We start from the raw sequence: 19,831 nt of genomic DNA, 5'->3' as shown, positions 1-19,831 counted from the left end.
CTCTCTGCCCCTCCCCCCACTCAAGTGCGTGTGGGTGCACATACACACACTCTCTCTCTAAATAAAAAAAAAATCTTAAAAAAATCCTAGTGATGCTATAATTAAAATAATGCTATGCCTTTTAAATGTTCCAAAAGTTTTAACTATGTCAGCTATAGTTCAATTTAAAAAGTTTTAAATTAATATGAAGGTTTTCAGAAGACATAATATCTATCCATTTACTTATTCATTGAGGCGTTTCTCACTGACTTTCTACTATTGTCCAAGTATTTATACTTGACTGTCAGGATTGAAAGATGAAAATACTCTTAGTATTTATCATTAATGAGATAATAATTTCAGGCTTCTGAGTCAGCATGATAAATGAATCTGGTTGTAGAACTCTGGAGGACACTTCCACTACCCTTTGCTACTGACTCCTAGTGATTCTGTTCCTCTGCTTGGCCAGGTTAGCTGGGTCTGCTATGGGGGCTTTATTACTGAATTTCTTTATTTCTTTACTTATTTGAACAATCACATATTACCTGTACTGTGTGCAGGACACTGTTCTAGGCACTTCACAGTAAGTCCATTTGTCCTAACAATTGAATTCATCCTGTGTATCGTCATCTGTTAGCCCCACACATGCCATTCCTTCTCACATCACATCCACACAGACCACGAACATGCAAAACCTTTCAGTGACCATCACACACATCTTGCTGGACTAGGCTCTTGTGAAGGTAACACACTGTACTGAAAATGGGGGTGGTAAGCAGGGCGTTGAGACCATGTTGTAGTAACACCTCACCCTAACTTAGCAATATTGGTTTTGCTGGTGTGCTGGTCCCTTAGAACCATCCCTCCTGGTTCCTTCTGTCTTTTCTGCCTTTCCATCCCAGTGCACCCTCTGTCCTTCTAACTCTGCTAGACGGAATAACTCATCTCTGTGGCCCCTCTTCCCAAATGTGGCTTAGCCTCTACACCTATCTACTCCTTCACACAAAGATCTGCAGGGCCAGAAGGTTTCCCCTCATGCACCCCACCCTTCTTGAAAGTCGCTTGTGCTTTGCAAGGTCTCTTATCTTCCCCTCCCTGCCTGTTGATTCTGTGGGGTAAAGGAGACCGTACCTTTCTGCCTTAAACCTTTGCTGCTAGAACAACTCTGCTCCTTTCTGTGTGTATTTTGGCTTCCAGGTAAAATCGCTTTTAAAGAGAGAGTTGCACATTGAAAATGTTTTTTGAAGTCCACATTAAGCATGAACTGTGTAACCCATAATGTACCTTTCCAAATGAAACTGACCAAAGACATCAATTAAGCTTATATTTGTAAGAAAGATGATGACATTCTTACTCTATGTCTTCCACAAATATGAATCATTCTGGTAATATATTCATTTAGACTGATGCCTGTGACATTTATAAAAAGTTTCTATGGTTCACTAGAGTTTAATCTGAGTGAATTTTATGATAAAGGTAAATTTGAAAGAAGTGTTTGCAGTTGTTTTTATCACCTGTCCTAATTAGTTGCATCTTATTTTCTAATTAAACGCAGTAATTACAGAGAGTTCACATTCATGCCATTATGTGAGAGAAATGGAGTTCTGTCAATGTTGGAATTATGGCATATAATTTGTAAAGAACATGTAAAACCCAGAGAAGAGAAGACCTGGAACCATAATGCAGTATAACTTCCTCATTGTTTGGTGGTGGAAGTAAGGGAAGGTGGTGGGAATGGGGCAGTTAAATCAGGCCTTGACAAAACTAGAGTTAGCATTTATCTTCTTTAAAGGTACCAAAGTCTACTTTGTACAGTCCCTTACCATCACTTCTTTTTTTTTCTTTTTTTTTTTTTTTTTAAGATGTTGTTTATTTATTTAAGAGAGAGAGAAAGGAAGCATGAGCAGGGGGAAGGGCAGAAGGAAAAGCCGACTCCAAAGCTCTGATGAGGAACTTGATCCCAGGAGCCCGGGATCATGACCCAAGCCAAAGATAGACACCCAACCGACTGAGCCACCGAGGTGCCCCCTTTAGTATCATTTCTATCCAGCTCCCAAACACTTCTTCCCCTGCTGATGATTATTTCTCACAAGATTGGAGCCATTAATTTGTACTTAGATGTGAATAGCTAATAGATTATTGAACAGGTCTGCTTTATAGGTTCAAAGTATTAAATTGTTGAAGGACTCTTGTGAGTAAGGCCATGTGAAAAAACAGGGAGCCAGAAGATGAAATAGACATAGTATCCTCTCTTAGGAACAGTATAGTCTCACAGGAACCAGAGATTTATATTAATATTTGCAAAATACAATGAAATTTTGCAAAAAAAAAATTATAGGAGGGGAAGAGAATTGAGAGTGGCTAACTCTACTTTAGTTGTTGGTCTCCTTCATTCATCTGTGAGGTCCTTAAGGGCAGAAAGTGTGCCTCATCTATGATTATATCCCCTGCATCTACCATAGTGCCTGGTGTATAGAAGCTGTTTCAATAAATATTTGGTGATTTGGTTGTTTGCAGAAACATGATATTTGGTTACACATGCAGGACCCTCAGTGTATTGTTTTCTTATGGGCCAATATCTAAAGAAAATTTCACAGCTTCTGAAATGACTCCCAGTGATCCCCCACCTTTTGGTATTCCTGCCTTTGTACAATCCCCTTAATTGTTAACCCGACTTAGTGACTTGCTTCTCACAATGGGATGTGGCAAAGATGATGGGATGTCACCTCTGAGATTAGGTTATAAAAAACTATGATTCTTTCTTTGGTTTTCTTGCTTGCCAACTTGCTGAAACCAGCTCCCACATTATAAGCTGCCTTATGCAGAGGTCCACAGGGCAAGGAACAGGGGCCCACACAGCATGGTAGTAGCCAGGGAAGAGCTGAGGCCCTCAGTCCAGCAACCCACTAGGAACTGAATCCTGACAACAACCATGTGAGTGAGCTTGGAAGGTGCTGCTCCCCTAGCTGAGCCTAACATCTTAATTCCAGCTTTGTGAGAGACCTGGAGCTAGAAGCAGGCAGCTAAGCCCTGCTGGATCTCTGACCTGTGAGATGATAAACCATGAGATAATAAATGTTCTAAGCCAGTAAGTACAGGGACTATTTGTAACAAAGGGATAGATAAGGGACTTAAGGTAAGATGACAGATCCTTTTACCTCCAAAGGATTTTCCTGTGGAGAGAAATACAATTGTTTATTCTTCGTTTAATGCTCCATTTATTAAGTTCATGAATCTAATTCCCAGAACTGAAAACAAATTTTTCTTGAGGCCTTTAAACATTGATTACAAATTTATTAACCAAATAATTTTAAACATACAAGTTTAAGCAATTTAACTGCAATTATCTGTTTAGAACGACTGATCCTTTTAAACACTTTGTAACCTTAATTCTAAACATATAAAACAAAGATTACAGAATTTATTGCCGTAATTTCACTTAAATCTACTCCAAAGCATCAATATCATGGGTTTAACGCCTTTCTTTTTTCTCTTCTTATTTTTCTCTGCTATAGCATTATTATTTTTACTCCTTTCCTTGGGTCACAAAATTCTTAGCAGATCTTGGGATCCCTGGGTGGCGCAGTGGTTTAGCGCCTGCCTTTGGCCCAGGGCGCGATCCTGGAGACCCGGGATAGAATCCCACGTCGGGCTCCCAGTGCATGGAGCCTGCTTCTCCCTCTGCCTGTGTCTCTCTCTCTCTCTCTCTCTCTCTCACTGTGTGCCTATCATAAATAAATAAAATAAAAAAATAAAAAAAAATTATAAGCAGATCTCAAAGAAAAGATTACCTTATCTGAACCACCTAGATTGTACAATTTGGTTTATTGACTGATTAATTCTTGGTCAGACATGTTTGTTCCTCCCAAGGTGATTCTAACACAAACCACCTTTTTATAGTAAGCTTTTCTATGGATAAATAATATCCGTTATGTCAGTGAGGCTATTTCAGGCCTTATCTTATGCTTAAGGTTTAATTTTCCAACCTAGTATCTCTGAAATTATTTTTTAATTATCACTTTGCCATTGTTATATAACCAATTATCCTGTCATAAACAAAAATTGATTTAATCTCTTAACATTAAAAACTTCTATCTCCCTTATTAGCATTGAGATTTAATCTCTTAAGAGTTGAAAGATTAAGTCTGTATAGTCAGTGTTCCTTTGTAGGTCATCTGGCTAATGCATTATATTGATAAATATTGTGGAGTCCTCTTTCTGGTTGGTTATTGTGGGTGCCCACCCAAGCTGAATAGTCCTTCCTGTTCTTGGCATCTACTTTTTCTGGGACTTACTTGGCTTACAATTTCCAATGTTTATTCTCTTTAAGCAGATAGAGGTAAGCATATGACTGTGCTTTATAAATATATGAGGATAACAGAAGAAATATCAAACTCTCCTGATTAATAAAATCAATAAAAAATAAATGTGGTTTGCTATATTCACCATTTTCTATTATAGTGACCTTTTCGGAAGACTTCATATTAGCTTTTCTCTTTTGAGGCATTTTGAGTTCATGGCCTTTCACAAGGCTTATTCTATCCTGCAAGCCATGCTGATGTCGGCAATGGTGGTGGTGATGATGATAGTGACCGTGATTTTGGTGTCTAGATTGTAACTTCATCTTAAAAGACAACTTTTTTTTTTTTAGTGGGAAAGAATAGTGCCTAGAGGTATACATTTGGATAGTAAGTCCATAAAAAATAAAGGCAAGTCATTATTATAAAAATGAGATTATACAGAAGGCAAAGGAGGTCAGAATGAGGTTCATGGAAGAAGAGGCTCCATGGAATGGAGCAGCAAAGTTCTTCTTTTTGACCTGGGCATACATTTGATGCTCTCTCTGTGTGTGTTATCAGCACTTTATTCTTACAATAAAAATTTTATTTAAAAAGACTGTCACCGCATAGTCAGTGAGGGGCCTTTTAGGCTGACTTATTTACCCTTTATATAATGCTCCTGATTCTTGAAAACATTCTTGCTTTTTGGCAATAATAAGATGTTGAGGAAATGTTCTTAATTTTTTTTTCTGTTCTAAATCATGAAATTAGCTAGCTTCCAAGAGATTCTATTTCCTTTGAATAGGCAGTAATTCTAAAGACCAGGAACTGGGCTCCGGGGGTATACTTGAGAATGTCTGATGAGCAAGAATGCAGTGATGTGGCTGCTGGGCCACTGAGACCTGAAAACATACTTATTAAGGTTATTATTTCACACTGATATTCCCATCTTAACTTACTCTTATTGCTAGTCTATACTTTTCTTATATAAGGTCTCATCAACTCTAAGCTTTTCTCCTGAATTAACCATCTTTTCAGTATGATGAAACTCCTCAGTGGAGACAAGACATGCCTTATATCACATTTTCCCTTTGGAAACAGTAATTTCCAAACTTCTATTATTCACATAATTCATATTTTTTTTGTGTATTTGCCAGGTTCACAATTTTATGCCATCTCTATTACTGTTTTTTTTTAATATTTTTGTTTAATCAACATCAAATTGGCCCCCTGAAAAGAATTAGGTTCGTATCAAAGCAGTAATATACATGGAATCCAGCATTTAATTAACTGGCTGGATGTTTTTCCAGTGTATGTTAAGGTGGATACATAGATTTTGGAATTTGAGGAGACTCAATAAACACCATTTTCCCTCACTTAGGCTAACCACTACCTGAAAGATAAGACATGAATCAGGGAAATGGAGCTCAAAACATCAGGTTCATTACTAATAAAAGCTGCACTGGGGGATGTTGCTTAGATGCTGGACAACTACAGGCTCCCTAGGAGTGGAGCTCAGGCTTAGACTGACATAACTGCCTGCAGGCTTTCCCAGCACGTTAGCTCGATTTACCTCACAGCCAAGGACAGCACAGAAATCGAAGGAAACAGATTCAGAAAGGATAGAGAAGGAAAGACTGAGCTACCATATTTAGTTTTTCTCCCAAACTCACCAATTGAGCAGGAATGAATAAGGGAAGAGACAGGGACAGGAACATTGAGGTAATGGTATTTCTATAGAGAAAACAATACCAGGGAAATAACTATTAAAATGCATATTTGAGGGGCACCTAGGTGGCCTAATCAGTTAAACATCTGCCTTCAGCTCAGGTCATGATTCTGGAGTCCCCAGATTGAGCCTGGCAGCAGGGAATCTGCTTCTTCTCCTTCTGCCCCCCACCCCTGTGTGCGCACATACTCTCTCTCTCTCTCAAATAAATAAATAAAATCTGAAAAATAAATAAATCTAAAAATACCCAAAATAAAATACATATTTGTCCATGTAAAATCGCATAAGTACACCTTTTGGGAAATCTCACTATAGTGAATAGTATTACAATAGCCTTGTCCAATGCTGCTCATACACTTTTCTGCATCTCAGTCTATTTGTTAAATTTGGAGGAACGGATTTAGGAACAAATGGCTTACCATGTGGTAGGTTGCCCCAAATTTCTTAGTGAAAGAATTAACAGCACATAGTACACATTGGATATTTATTGATTTAAAAAATTTTTATTTAAATTATATTTAGTTCATGTGTAATGCGTCATTAGTTTCAGGGATAAAATTTAGTGATTCATCAATTGCATATAACACCCAGTGCTCATTTCATCAAGTGCCCTCCAAGGGATATTTATTGATTTTAAGGTAAAGACATGGAAGAGAATGTTAGAGGTTTTCAGTAATCTTTAGACTGCAGCAAAATGAAAAAAACAATTTTCCAAGAATCTATGAATGAACATAGCATACTTAAATGTCGTAAACAAACTACACAAATCTTTATTCTTCATCCCCTCATCCTGTCTAGAAGATGAAACTCAATCCTATTATGAACTGGCTTAAGGTAAGTCCTATTGGTGGAAACAGTCTTAAAGTAGTATTTTTATAAGTCATTAGTTATTTAACTACCAAGAAGTGTCCTATTAAATAAGCAAACTTTTTTAAATTTAAGATTTATGTATTTGAGAGAGAGAGTGAGTGTGTGTGTGTGGGAGAGAGAGAGAGAGAGAGAGAGAGAGAGAGAGAGAGAGAGAGAAGCACACTCTGCACTGAGCAGGGAGCCCTGTGCAGGGCTCTGTTGCAATGCTGAGATCATGATCTGAACTGAAACCAAGACCTGGTCCTTAACCTACTGAGCCACCTGGGTGCCCCCCAAGGAAACTTTTAAAAATGTATCTGAGTAAATGTGTGTGCCTGGGCTTCTTCACCTGTAAACTGTGGTTAGAAACAGTGCTTGGCTATTATGGTGAGGATTAAATAAGTTAATACATGCAAATTACTCAAAGCAATTACACAAAGAACAGTGCCAGGCTGTTAGATACCCAAGAAACGTTATCTGTTATTATGAAAAGCTTGTATTAGTGCCTATGTCCTTTACTATTTTGTTTGAAGAGAATTTCCTCTCCCAGAGAATTTATTTATACATTATCTTATCTGAATTCCATGAGAGAATCAGGATTTAGTGTTTGCAGGATGCCAGAGATACACAGAAATATTAGACCCAGTTCTATCTTTGAGAAATTTACTATCTATAGCTTGAGTATTTTATCCTACAGCTTGATTCTAGAAAATCTCTCTAGGAGAGCTGAATTCAGACGGTCAGCTTTTTGCCAGTTAGGATTCTCTAGGAATCCAGCTTAAGCCGGCTGTAAACTACAAAGCAAATTTGTCAGCTAATGCATGGGACAATGAAAATTGTGTGCTATTTATGGGTGATTATTCTGAGGCTCCACAGTGTTCAATGAAGACCCACAATGTCCCATCCGTTGGATTCTTTCATCATAGGGATGGTGTCAAATCAGGGCATTCTGCCCATAGAACATTTGCTTGCCAGAGCTAGGGGACATTTCTTGGTTCATATTCAAGAGAGGGGAAGCTAATTAACAGAAGGCCTCAGTAAACCTCTCTTTAGTGTCTCATTGGTCCAGACTGGGCCATAAGCCTGTTCTTTTGCCCATCCCTGGCAATGGAGATCAGTCCTAGAGTAATAAGGTCCACTTCTGGAACTGGGAGTGGGATGAAAACTTGGTGGAAAACGGCGTTCTATTTTGAAGACAGAAGAGTAGAATGAATGAGGAGGAAACAATCAACAATTCCCAGTCCCCCCCTTTGAAGGGAGAACCATATCTTACTTCTCTTTATGTTCTAATATGAGAACATAAATACTAGTACTACTAGAGAGAATGAATGAATAGACTTAGCAAAAGAATTATTTATTTGCCTTACATAAGCCTCCAAAGTTGTAGAAATACTTAACCCCAGAACTAGAATAACCAATTTTTCTCGTTTAATTGCCTTCTCTCTTAACAACATGACCATGAACTCCAGCTATTCTCAGAGGAGTTCCAGAGGAGCAGTCTGGATTAGCCCTTTCTTTTGGAGTCCCTTCATTGATTAATTATGAACTATGATATTCATCATTCATTTTCAGGTCATGAGGCTTCTTTTGGCTGGTTGGTAACATTATATTCTGTTAGATGAGTCAATCTTTTAAGATTTGTGCCCAGAGAAATTAGCATTTAAGCTTCCTCTAAATTCCAGCTCTGAGGTTCAGGAAGCAGCTGTTGATGGACTAATTAGTATCTTAGGAGGACTAAGAACTATCTCCCCATCTTTCAACAGTTGTTTAATCATTTGTCCTAGGAAGAGTCTGAGGGCATTAGTGAAATGTTATTTTATGCAGAAACTGCAGGTTGGCCTCACCTACTGGTCACCATATGTAACACAATCGTAATAACTATAGTAAAAAACCAAGTCTGTTGTGCCTGGTCATATGTAACGATAATGTTAGGATTTATGTGAATTTGTTACATCCTGGGAATTAACTCTTTAACTTGCACTCTCTGCAGCTGTTTTATCTCATCTCTAAGAGAGTGTCCATGTCTTAGGGGTAGACTTGGGACGACCAGGTATATACAACCACTGCATAACATCATCCACAATAGTCGTTTAAGCTATTGGGCAGCTAAAATCAGGAACCCCTTTATTTACTCTGAGACATCACTACCATACTAATTAGAAATGTTCTGATTAGTGAGATCAGACTGCTCTGTGAGCAAAGATGGGCGGCACTTGCTTGATGGCTTAGGTTAATCTTGATGTAACCGTTTTAGGAAAAGAATATTCTTCTCCATTGAGGAAAGAATTATTCAAAGTCCTTACATGAATCATCTATTTCCAGGGGTAATTGCTTCAATATCTATGTTTACCTCTTGGATTTTATTTCCTCACGCTTTCATAAGCCACCGTACCCTTTTGAGATCAGATGCGTTCAGGGTGGTGTGGCCCTAGGCACCAATACCTCTTTTGGTTGGCTTATTCATTCTTTGGAAACATCACTGCCTTTAATGTGGACACTCTTGTGTGTTCTGCCTTCATTTCATTCTTCAGTGACTTTGCATCTTTTAGTTTATACCTTTGCAGACAAAAATTTAGGGGGGGTTGGATTTTTACTCCCTTTGACATGAGATCATAGTGGTAATTGACATGGTAGTACTGCTCCACCAATTTCCCCTCTTCAGAGTTTTTCCCTCCCACCCCCAACCCAAAGCTGTGCTCTTACTGGAAATTGTCCTCCACAGCAAGGAAATTGGCTTTCCCAGCCCCCTTACCTCAGTGGAGGGCCACCCAACTCCAGAGCTTCCTATAGGATTGGCTGAGGCCTCAGTTGGAACCAGATTTTGGAGCACTGCCCTTTTCACTTCAGATGCATCCCCAATCTTCTCGTATTTAAGTTCTTGCCTCAAAGTGTGTTTCCAAGGAACCCAGTCTAAGCCAAATGCCACTTCTTCAAATTGTTGCAAGATTGATTGCATAAAACCCTTTGGGAAGCAATCCCTTTGGAGTGAGGAATAGATTTAGTATTTGAGAGCTGTCATTATTCTGTGTGGTATGCCATTGACTGATGCTGTTTGCATTTCTTTCTGATCAATCAGATAGTACTTTGAGAAAAATAATGTAATAACTAGCTCAAGGCAAAGTGACATAGTGTTAGGTTTGTTATTTGTCCCTCAACTTCTTCCTTTGCCTTGCCTGGGGTGCTTCCTGGTTGCCTCCTTCTCCACAACTTCTCTTCTCCCTGCTTCCTCTCATTAAAACAAAAACCAATCAAGTAAATCTGAAGATGTAATTGGCTTTATTAAGTGATTCATGAATCAGACGACATCTCATCTAGCAAGCAAAGGGAAGGTCTGAGGAATTGTACAAAATAGAAGGGTTTTATAGGAAGGAAGGTGAGGTAAGGAAGTTATAAACAAAACAAAACAAAACATTGTTCTAGGACAGAAGAAGAGTAGTAGCTGGCCTTTCTTTCTTACTTTTTTTTTTTTTTTTTACCCGTTAACAATAAGGGTTTATTTTTACTTTATTTTTTATTTTTTAATTGAAATCCAATTAATTAACATATAGTATATTATTAGTTGCAAAGGTAAAGTTCCATGATTCATCAGTCTTCTATAACAGCCAGTGCCCATTTCATCAGATGCCCTCCTTAATGCTCATCACCCAGTTACCCCATCCCCCCACCACCCTTTCAGCGACCCTTAGTTTGTTTCCTATGATTAAGTCTCTTACGGTTTATCTCACTCTCTGATTTCATCTTATTTTACCCTCCCTTCCCCTATGATCCTGTGTTTTGTTTCTTAAATTACACATATGAGTGAGATCATATGGTAATTATCTTTTTGATTGACTTATTTCACTTAGCATAATACCCTCTAGTTCCATTGGTCATTGCAAATGGCAAGACTTCACTTTTCTGATGACTGAATAATATTCCATTGTGTGTGTGTGTGTGTGTGTGTGTGTGTGTATGGTCATTTGGGCTCTTTCCACAGTTTGGCTATTGTGGACATTGCTGCTACAAACATTGGGGTGCAGTTGCCCTTTCGGATTATTACATTTGTATCTTTGGGGTAGGTCCTTAGTAGTACAATTGCGGACTTGTAGGGTAGCTCTATTATCAACTTTTTGAAGAACCTCCACACTGTTTTCCAGAGTGGCTGCATCAGTTTGCATTCCCACCAATGGTGTAAGAAGGTTCCCCTTTCTCCACATCCTCACCAACATCTGTCATTTCCTGACTTGTTAATTTTAGCCATTCTGATGGGTGTGGGGTGGTATATCATTGTGGTTTTGATTTGTATTTCCCTGATGCCAGTGAGGTTGAGCATTTTTTCATGTGTCTATTGGCCCTCTGTATGTCTTCACAGCTAGTCTTACTATGTAAATCACCTTATCTTCCTTTGGGGCTAGCAGAGGGCCCATGTGACAGTTTACCTAACTGTGCTTCTCAGAAAGTTTCTGACTGACCCTTTAAAATTTACATTTTGGAGGGAAGTTGAAAGGCAATCAGGTTAGGTATTGAGCCTTGGTTTGGTGACTTGGCTTAAGCGATGCCATTTTTGGCTTGTGTTTTTTCTTTTTAAAACCCTCTACCCATTCCAATCCTTCTGTACCTTACTGTGCACACCTCCTTCTTCCTCTGGAAAATTTGCAGGAAGGGAAAAGATTTGGTAAACTTATTCACACTGAGGTATATAATATGTTACCCCTTAGCTGTCTAAGTTTTACTTCATTTGAAATTCTTTCTGGGTACCTTTGGTTTTATTATTATCATTCTCTGTATTATGACTATAGCTGTCCTTTGGTAATTTCCGGTCTTTAGTCTGGCGAGAGATCAGTCTTTCAAAGTTGGTCTTCCCAGACAGGAAATATCTTAAATAGACTCTTTTGAAATTCATGCCGTTAATTTCTACTGCTATTACAAAGAAGATTTCCCCTTTTGTACTAACATCGTAAGGTGAATTGCCCTTAAAGGATGCAATTTTGCCAAACAAACAAAATGAACAAAATTCATATTGGATTTCTAAACAATGAAGAGGAAAAGAGTCAAAATAGAGAATTGAAATTATAAATGTGTTAGGCAGCTCACCTTTCAGAGGTATCAGGAGCTGGGTTGATTTGGAGATGGAAAAAGACATGAGAGTGAAGAGTTCCGTTTTTCTTTCCCTTTCTTGTTTTCTTTCTCTTTCTCTTTTTTTCTCTTTTTCTTTTTCTTTCTTCTCTTTTTCTTTCTGTTTTTCCTTTCCTTTCCTTTCCTTTCCTTTCCTTTCCTTTCCTTTCCTTTCCTTTCCTTTCCTTTCCTTTCTTTTCTTTTTCTTCTGACACATGAACTCATAATGGCTAAATTTGTCTTCCACATCAGATTAGTCAGAAGTCTGTGTTGAAAGTGATAGAAAGCTCAACTCAAATTAGGTTAAGCACAAAAGGAGATTGACTGGAAGGATCTTGGAAAAGCTCAGAAAATTCAAGAAGAAGCTGCAGGAACCAGGCATCTGGTGGTGCTCCCAGGCCAGAACTGGAGGTCTGGTGCCACCAGCCTTTGTCTTCATCTTTCACCTCTGCTTGTATTGTGTCTAGTGCTGTGGGGTGACGTATGTCCTCCAGAAGATGTCCAAGTCCTGACCTCCTAGGACCTGGGAATGTGACCTCATTTGGAAAGAGTATTTTAGCAGATGATTAAATTGAGATGATGCATTAGTTCATTAGGGCTGCCATAACAAAGTACCACAGGCTGGGTGGTGTACACGATCAAATTTATTTCCAAATCATTCTGGTGGCTAGAAGTCTAAGATCAAGATGTTGACAGGGTTGAAATGGTCCTTCAAAATGATCCTCTCTTTTTACCTAGGAACGACCGTTCTAGGACTCTATTTTTAAAAAAGCAATAAAATAAAATATGGTGATAAAAATTTGCCTACAAGGATTTTTGTGAACAGTAGTTAAAAAATAATATAAAAAACATAATTTAGGGGATCCCTGGGTGGCTCAGCAGTTTGGTGCCTGCCTTCGGCCCAGGGCGTGATCCTGGAGTCCAGGGATTGCTACTGCTATTACATCCAGCTCCCTGCATGGAGCCTGCTTCTCCCTCTGTGTGTCTCTGCCTCTCTCACTTTCTCTCTGTGTCTCTCATGAATAAATAAATAAAATCTTTAAAAAAATGTAATTTAAAATGATGGTTCATTCATACCATGGAATATGACTATCATTAAAATCATATTTTTGAAGCTAATGCTCTCAGTTTGTTAGAAAATATGACAACGGATACATACTACATCTCCCAAGGTTAAAAAAAAAGGGAGAAAGTGTGTGTCTTCTGAGGCCTCTCTGTTTGGCTTATAGACAGGTGCCTTTTCCCTCTGTTTTTGCATGGCCTTCCTTCTGTTCAGGTCTATGTCCTCATCCCCTCTTCTTTTTTTTTTAAAGATTTTATTTATTTTTCATATTTATTTTTTCATTTATTATTTTCAAATTTATTTATTTATTTATTTATTTATTTATTTATTTATTTATTTATTTATTTATTTCTCTGTCTCATGAGAGACAGAGAGGGGCAAGGACATAGACAAAGGGAGAAGCAGGCTCCATGCAGGGAGCTGGATGTGGGACTCGATCCCTGGACCCAGGATCACACCCTGAGCTGAAGGCAGACACTGAACTGCTGAGCTACCCAGGTGTCCCATCATCTCCTCTTCTTATAGGGACCCTAGTTATACTGGATGAGGGCCCACCCGTTTGACCTCATTTTACCTTGGTTAATCTCTTTAAAGGCTTTATCTTCAAATATAATCACATTCTGAAATATGGGGGTTAGGGCTTAACATATAAATTTTGAGGGGGGCATAATTCAGCTCCTAACAGATGAGGTCATTAGGGTGGGTCTTAATCCAGTGATTGGTATCCTTACACCAGTTTGCACCCAGAGGAAACAGATGAGCATAGAGTGTGGATGATGTGAAAACACAGGCAGTACACCATCTACAAGCAAAGGAATGCAGGAGGCTGTCAGAAGCCAGGAGAGAGGCCTAGAGCAGATACCCCCTCAGCCCTCAGAAAGAACCAACTCTGCCTACACCTTGATTTCAGGCTTCCAGCCTCCGGAACCAGGAGACAATAAATTTCTGTGTAAGTTTCCTAGTGCACTTTGGGCAGCCCTGGGAAGCGAGTCTATATTTCTCTATTTCCTATTACAGCCTGGTGTGCTTTCTCCATGGTGGTGTTTTGTATGGCCTTGTAACATCCTTGGCTCCTCTGTCACACTCTACTTCGCTGTCTTTCAGCATGCTTTGCCATCTCTACCTTACCAAAAGATCTAGAATCTAACCATGGCTCCCTTAGCACCTTCATGATCACTTGTCACCTCTTATCCACATTATTGCACTGGCCTCCTAATTGATTCCTTTCTTCCCTTGCCTCCCTAATGTCACTTCTCCACCATTACCAGCCAGAATGGTTCTGTGAAAACAGAGTTCTGATCATGTCTCTGCCCAGTTCAAAGTTCTCAATATCTCATAACAGAGATAAAGCTAATGTCTTTGTGGGGGCCTAGAAGACTCTGTGTGATCTAGATTCTTATTGCTTTTCTGACCTTATCTCCCAGGACTCTGCTCCAGCTGCACTGGCCTCCTCCCATTTCTCAAACACACCAGGCAAAGAATTGCTGTCTCAGGGCCTTGTAACTGGCCACTCCCTCTGCCTGGAATGATGGTTCCCCAAACATGAGCATGATTTGCTCCCTCTCTTCTTAAACTCTTCTTAAATGTCAGTTTTATCAGGAAGGCCTTCCCCTCTGTGCCATCACCACTTATCATCCTTCTTCCCTACTTTATTTTTTTTCTGTTTGGTATCCATTCTTGTGTAATAGTAGATGTTTTAGATATTTCTCTCACTAGTCATTGGAATGTGATAGACCTTCTAAGTCCTCTGTAACCCGTGGGATGGTATAATGACCTAGGAGGAGCTCCTTGCCATAAAATATTTCCTTTCTGGCTGATTAAAGTTCTTAAATTTCTTAAAACTATCTGATCACTCTCATCTTTAACTGAGGGATGAAAAGTCTGGCTCAGTGATGCCACAGGGGTTACTCACCCTGATACTGTGAACTTGTTCTGAGATTTTGCCTTGTTCTCCCAACAAATTCATTCTTGGTACCCTGGTTATAGTAACTATATCCATGTTGCCTGCCCTGAAATGTTGGGGAGCTATATGGAAATTTAGAAATAGCATTGGCCCTCTTGGTCACTTTGTTGAGGTGCAGGTGCAGGAAAGAACTTGCTCAAGGTCATATTCTCTGTTAAGCATATTCATGAATTTATTCAACATATACTATGTGCCAGACATTTTGCTGAGTGCTTGTGAGATAATAGAAAATTTTGGTCTCTGCTTCCTCTCCCCCTCTACCCATTCTCTACTCTCCCCTTCACTCCTTTCCAGTCATAGAGTTTCTAAAACCCTTGAAATATCAATAAATAGCAATAAATAAATAAAAGCATCTTTTGTTCTAATATTTGAGTTTTGACCTGGGCTCCTGAGCTTTTGAAATTTCCTGGGTAATTGGAGTGTCTTTTGTTCTAATGAAGTGACTCTGGGGGGCTCCTGCATGAATGTTGGTCACGAGAAAGACCAAGCCATGATTAAAATCTTGGAATGTTCAGCCCCATATCCATTCTCCAGAGAGTGGAGAAGGCCTAGAAATGGGTTAATGATCAACCACATCTATATGATTTCTCCATAAAAACCTCAAAAGTATGGGTTTGGGAGAGCTTCCAGGTTGGTGAATACATGTAGCTGTAGAGAGTGGTGTACCTGGAGGGGGCCTGGAAGTTCTATATTCTTTCCCACCTACCTACCTTGTCCTATGCATCTCTCCCATCTGCAAATTCATCTGTATGCTTTATCATATCTTCTTATGGTAAGAAGACTGGTAAGAACTGGTAAACAGTAGGTAAATGGTTTCCCTGAGTTCTGTGAGCTGCTCTAGCAAGTAAATCAAACTGAGGAGGAGGTCATGGGAACGTTTGATTTATAGCCCATCAGTCAGAAGCACAGGTAGCAATCTGGACTTATGATTGGTACCTGAAGTGGTGTGGGAGGGGGCAGTTTTGTAGGACTGAGCCCTTAATATATGAGATCCGGCACTATCTCCAGATAGTTAGTATCAGAATTAAGTTAAATTAGAGGACACCCAGCTGGTGTCACAGAATTGCGTGGTGTGGGGAAAACCCCCACAGCTGGTGTCAAAAGTATTTTAAGTGTGGTAGCAGCAATAGAATAAAGGAGGCACCCAGGAGGAGGACTGGGGGTTTCCTCCTCAGCACTGGGTAGGGAAGAGTGAATAGCACACAATTCTTTCCAGTCTGGAAACTTTGGTAGTTCAGTGGGGGCAGTTTCCATAAACAAACAACCATAAGACTGGGTAAAAAAGATCACTGATGGAGAGATGGTCAGGATAGTCAGAAGAGGGTAGTAAACCAGCCTGAAGAGGGTGAGAAAAGCGAAGAGAGGAGAGAGTGAGAGAGAGGGCCAGGGCTATAGCCCCTGTCCACTTCAGCCTCATCGCCGTTATAAAGAGCCAGTCATCCATTCATTCCCTCATCCATCCATTCCCTCAAAGCCAGTCATCCATCCATTCCCTCAAAATCCATCCATTCCTTTTATAAAGAGCCAGTCATCTATCCATTCCCTCAAAGTACTGGGTTTCTACTATGTTCAAGCCACTGTGCCTTGCCTTCAAGATACAAAGATGAGTGTGGTATCTTAAAGACCAAACGAGGAACTTGTGTGAATTTTGCTCGTTTCCAAACTCGAGTTCCTGACTAGTTAACCTACCCAGTTTCGAAGCAATGGGAATTATTTGTAGTACTTTCTCTCTTCCTTGAGGACATAGCAAGTAAGACTACTGTTGTGCAAACTGGCTGGGATTTTGAGCCACATGATTCTTTGGCAGTAGCTTCCCTTGTCAAGCCTGGCACACGTTTCCACCTTCAGAGTACCCCAATGTCCTTGGACTAGGCAGGTGGCCTGTGTTCTTACAGCCAACCAGCCCAGCTAAAGCCAACAGATTCTGGGTCCTTTAATCTTTCAGGACACAACCTTTTGTTGGCCTTTTGTGGGCAGCTAATCTGGAGTTGGCAAGTAGCTGCCCAAGGATACATTCTAGAAGAAAGTAGTTGTCAGAGTAGTGTGGGGGTGCAGGACCCAATGTGGCAGATGTCTTCTGTTTCACACCTAGTCTCCAGCTACTCTCTGGTAGCAGAGTAGGTAAGGGTCACCATCAACTCCGCAAATGAGTTATCTCTCCTTTGTGGGTCTCTGTGGTCCCCCAGGGAGACTGCTGCTTGTTTGTTTTTCTGTAAGGAGGGGTGGTAATATAGTAGAGTTGCTTTGTACATATAGTCAAAGGCTTTGACATCTAACCCTCCATTTCTCTCTTTATAAGAATTTCAAAGAAGCGCTGCTTTTAGGTTTAGTAAGGTGAGGATTAAGAATTAACTGGTGAATTTAGCAATTTCGTCATTGGTGACCTTGACAATAGTAGTTTCAGTGAACTGGCAGAGGCCCAAATTGATTGGAATAGGTTCAAGAGATTATGAGGAGCAAAAATGGAACAGAGGATAAGAGTAGAGCTGGAAAATGGTATGGGGTTAAGAGTGAAATTTTTTTAAGATGGAAGAAATCACAGTGTACATGTGTGTCCTGGTTGGAATGATCCGCAAGAGCCAAAACTGATGATAGAATAAAGGGGAACTATGGATAAAGAGATGTCCTTGAACAAGAAAGAGGGCAAGGAAATTTTCAGTGATGCAGTATAGCTCTATAGGGCAGGAAAAAGTTTTCCTTGACCTTTCCTCTTAGGGTCCCTGGCAGGGTCTGAAAAATTCAACTGACAAAGCCAGATTAATCAGAGAGAAGTGTAGACATTTACTTACTCAAAGTTTTATGGAACATGGATGGGCTCCTTCATACGGAAATAAGGACCTGAAGAAATGGCTGTACCTGAAGGTTTTTATACAAGGTGTGATGAAGAGCAGGCAGTAATGTAGAAATATAATAGGACAAAGAGTTTAAGGTAAGTGTAATCAATACTGGGAAACTTGGCAAGGCCTGTTTGTTTGGATTCTTCTGGGAAATAATCTCATCCTGGAGTTAAGGATGCTCCTTTTTTCTGGCATACAGAGAACACTTCTCAGAAGAAGGTCTTATGACCTGCTTCAGGCAAGAAAGAGAGGGGAAGGTCAGAGAACTTCCTGCTTCTGCTATTTTCTTAAACTCCTTCAGCTTAAAATATTCAAAATGCCATGCTGTCATATTTTGGACTGCTGTGTTCTGAACCCTGTTAGCTGGTTGTTGAACAGACAAATTATATAAATTTGCAGTTAGGTAAACTATATTTAAGAAGGTAATAGGTATTCAAAACTCATCCCTTCTTAATTGTATTACTACATTTGCCATTAACTGTGTTCTATTTTTTTTTTTAAAGATTTACTTATTTATTTTAGAGAAAGAGATTGCGAACAGTTTGGGAGAGGGGCAGAGGAGAGACTCTTCAAACAGACTCCCCAGTGACTGCAGAGCCCTATGCAGGGCTTGATCTCATGACCCAGGAGATCATGACCTGAACCAAAACCAAGAGTCAGTTGCTTAACCAACTGTATCACCCAGGTGGCCCTGTGTTCCTTTAAAGAAATTTTTTTTTGAGTCTAGTTGATCCACAGAGATACATTAGTTTCATGTGTACAACATCTTGATTCAACTTTTTCATATGTTATGCTATGCTCCTCACAAGTGTAGCTATCCTCTGCCACCATACATCACTGTTACAATATCATTGACTATATTCCCTGTGCTGTATCTTTTATTACTGTGACTTATTCATTCTGTAACTGGAAGCCCATTATCTCCCATTCCCCATCATCCATTTTGCCCATCCAAGCACACCCCTTTGCTCTGGCAACTATCAGTTGGTTCTCTGTATTTACAGGTCGGCTTCTGCTTTTTTTAAATTCATATATATTTTTTTACATTCCACATATGAGTGAAATCATATGGTATTTGTCTTTCTCAGTCTGACCTACTTCACTTAGCATAGTACTCTCTAGTTCCATCCATGTTGTCTCAAATGCCACAATCTCATCTTCTTTTATGGCTGTGGAATATTCCATTATATATATGTTGCAGGATTTCTTTTCCTTCAGTGCCCGTGGTTCTTGGTCATGCCACTTCGAAGAATGAAGAGGTAGACCAAAGAGTGGTGGCAGCAAAGTAAAGTTTATTGAGTGAAAGTACAGTGCTCTCTAAGAGGGAGGGGACCCAAGAGGGTTGCAAGTTTGATGTTTAAATCTATGGGATTTTATGGGCTCTATAATGTGGGCTGTTTTAATATGAGTAACCCTCCATGCACCTGTCACCCAATCAGGTTTCTGTCCACATTCTCATCTACCAATCAGGTAGTTGTTCATGTGGGAAAGGGTGGAGGGCTCCTTCCAGGGTGGTGTCTTGTAGCCTCTCCCATTGGAGAGGGTGGTGGCCCCACCACTTCCATGAATCATGCTGGACAGCGGCAGGCAGGCCACCAGATCAAGCTCTTTGTTTAAATATCATGTTGGCTGGGGTGCCTGGGGGGCTCAGTGGGATAAGAGTCTCCCTTTAGCTCCGGTCATGATCCTGGGGTCCTTGGATGGAGCCCTGCATTGGGGTTCCCGCTTCCATCCCCCCTCAAATAAATAAATAAAATCTTTAAAAAAATATTTTATTTATTTATTCATGAGAGACACACAGAGAGAGGAACAGACATAGGCAGAGGGAGAAGCAGGCTCCATGCAGGGAGCCCGACGCGGGACTCGATCCTGAATCTCCAGGATCACACCCTGGGCTAAAGGCGGTGCCAAACTGCTGAGCCACCTGGGCTGCCCAAATAAATAAAATCTTAAAAGAAAAAAATCCCACTAGTTGTTGAGCTGGCCCCCAGGCCTGGGTTAGGACACCCAAGGCCATTCCCTTCCTGTCTGTCACAG

The sequence above is a fragment of the Canis aureus genome, chromosome 5 (assembly GCF_053574225.1).
Source record: "Canis aureus isolate CA01 chromosome 5, VMU_Caureus_v.1.0, whole genome shotgun sequence".
Classification (NCBI taxonomy): domain Eukaryota; kingdom Metazoa; phylum Chordata; class Mammalia; order Carnivora; family Canidae; genus Canis; species Canis aureus.
Note: the sequence above shows the minus strand (reverse complement) of the source record.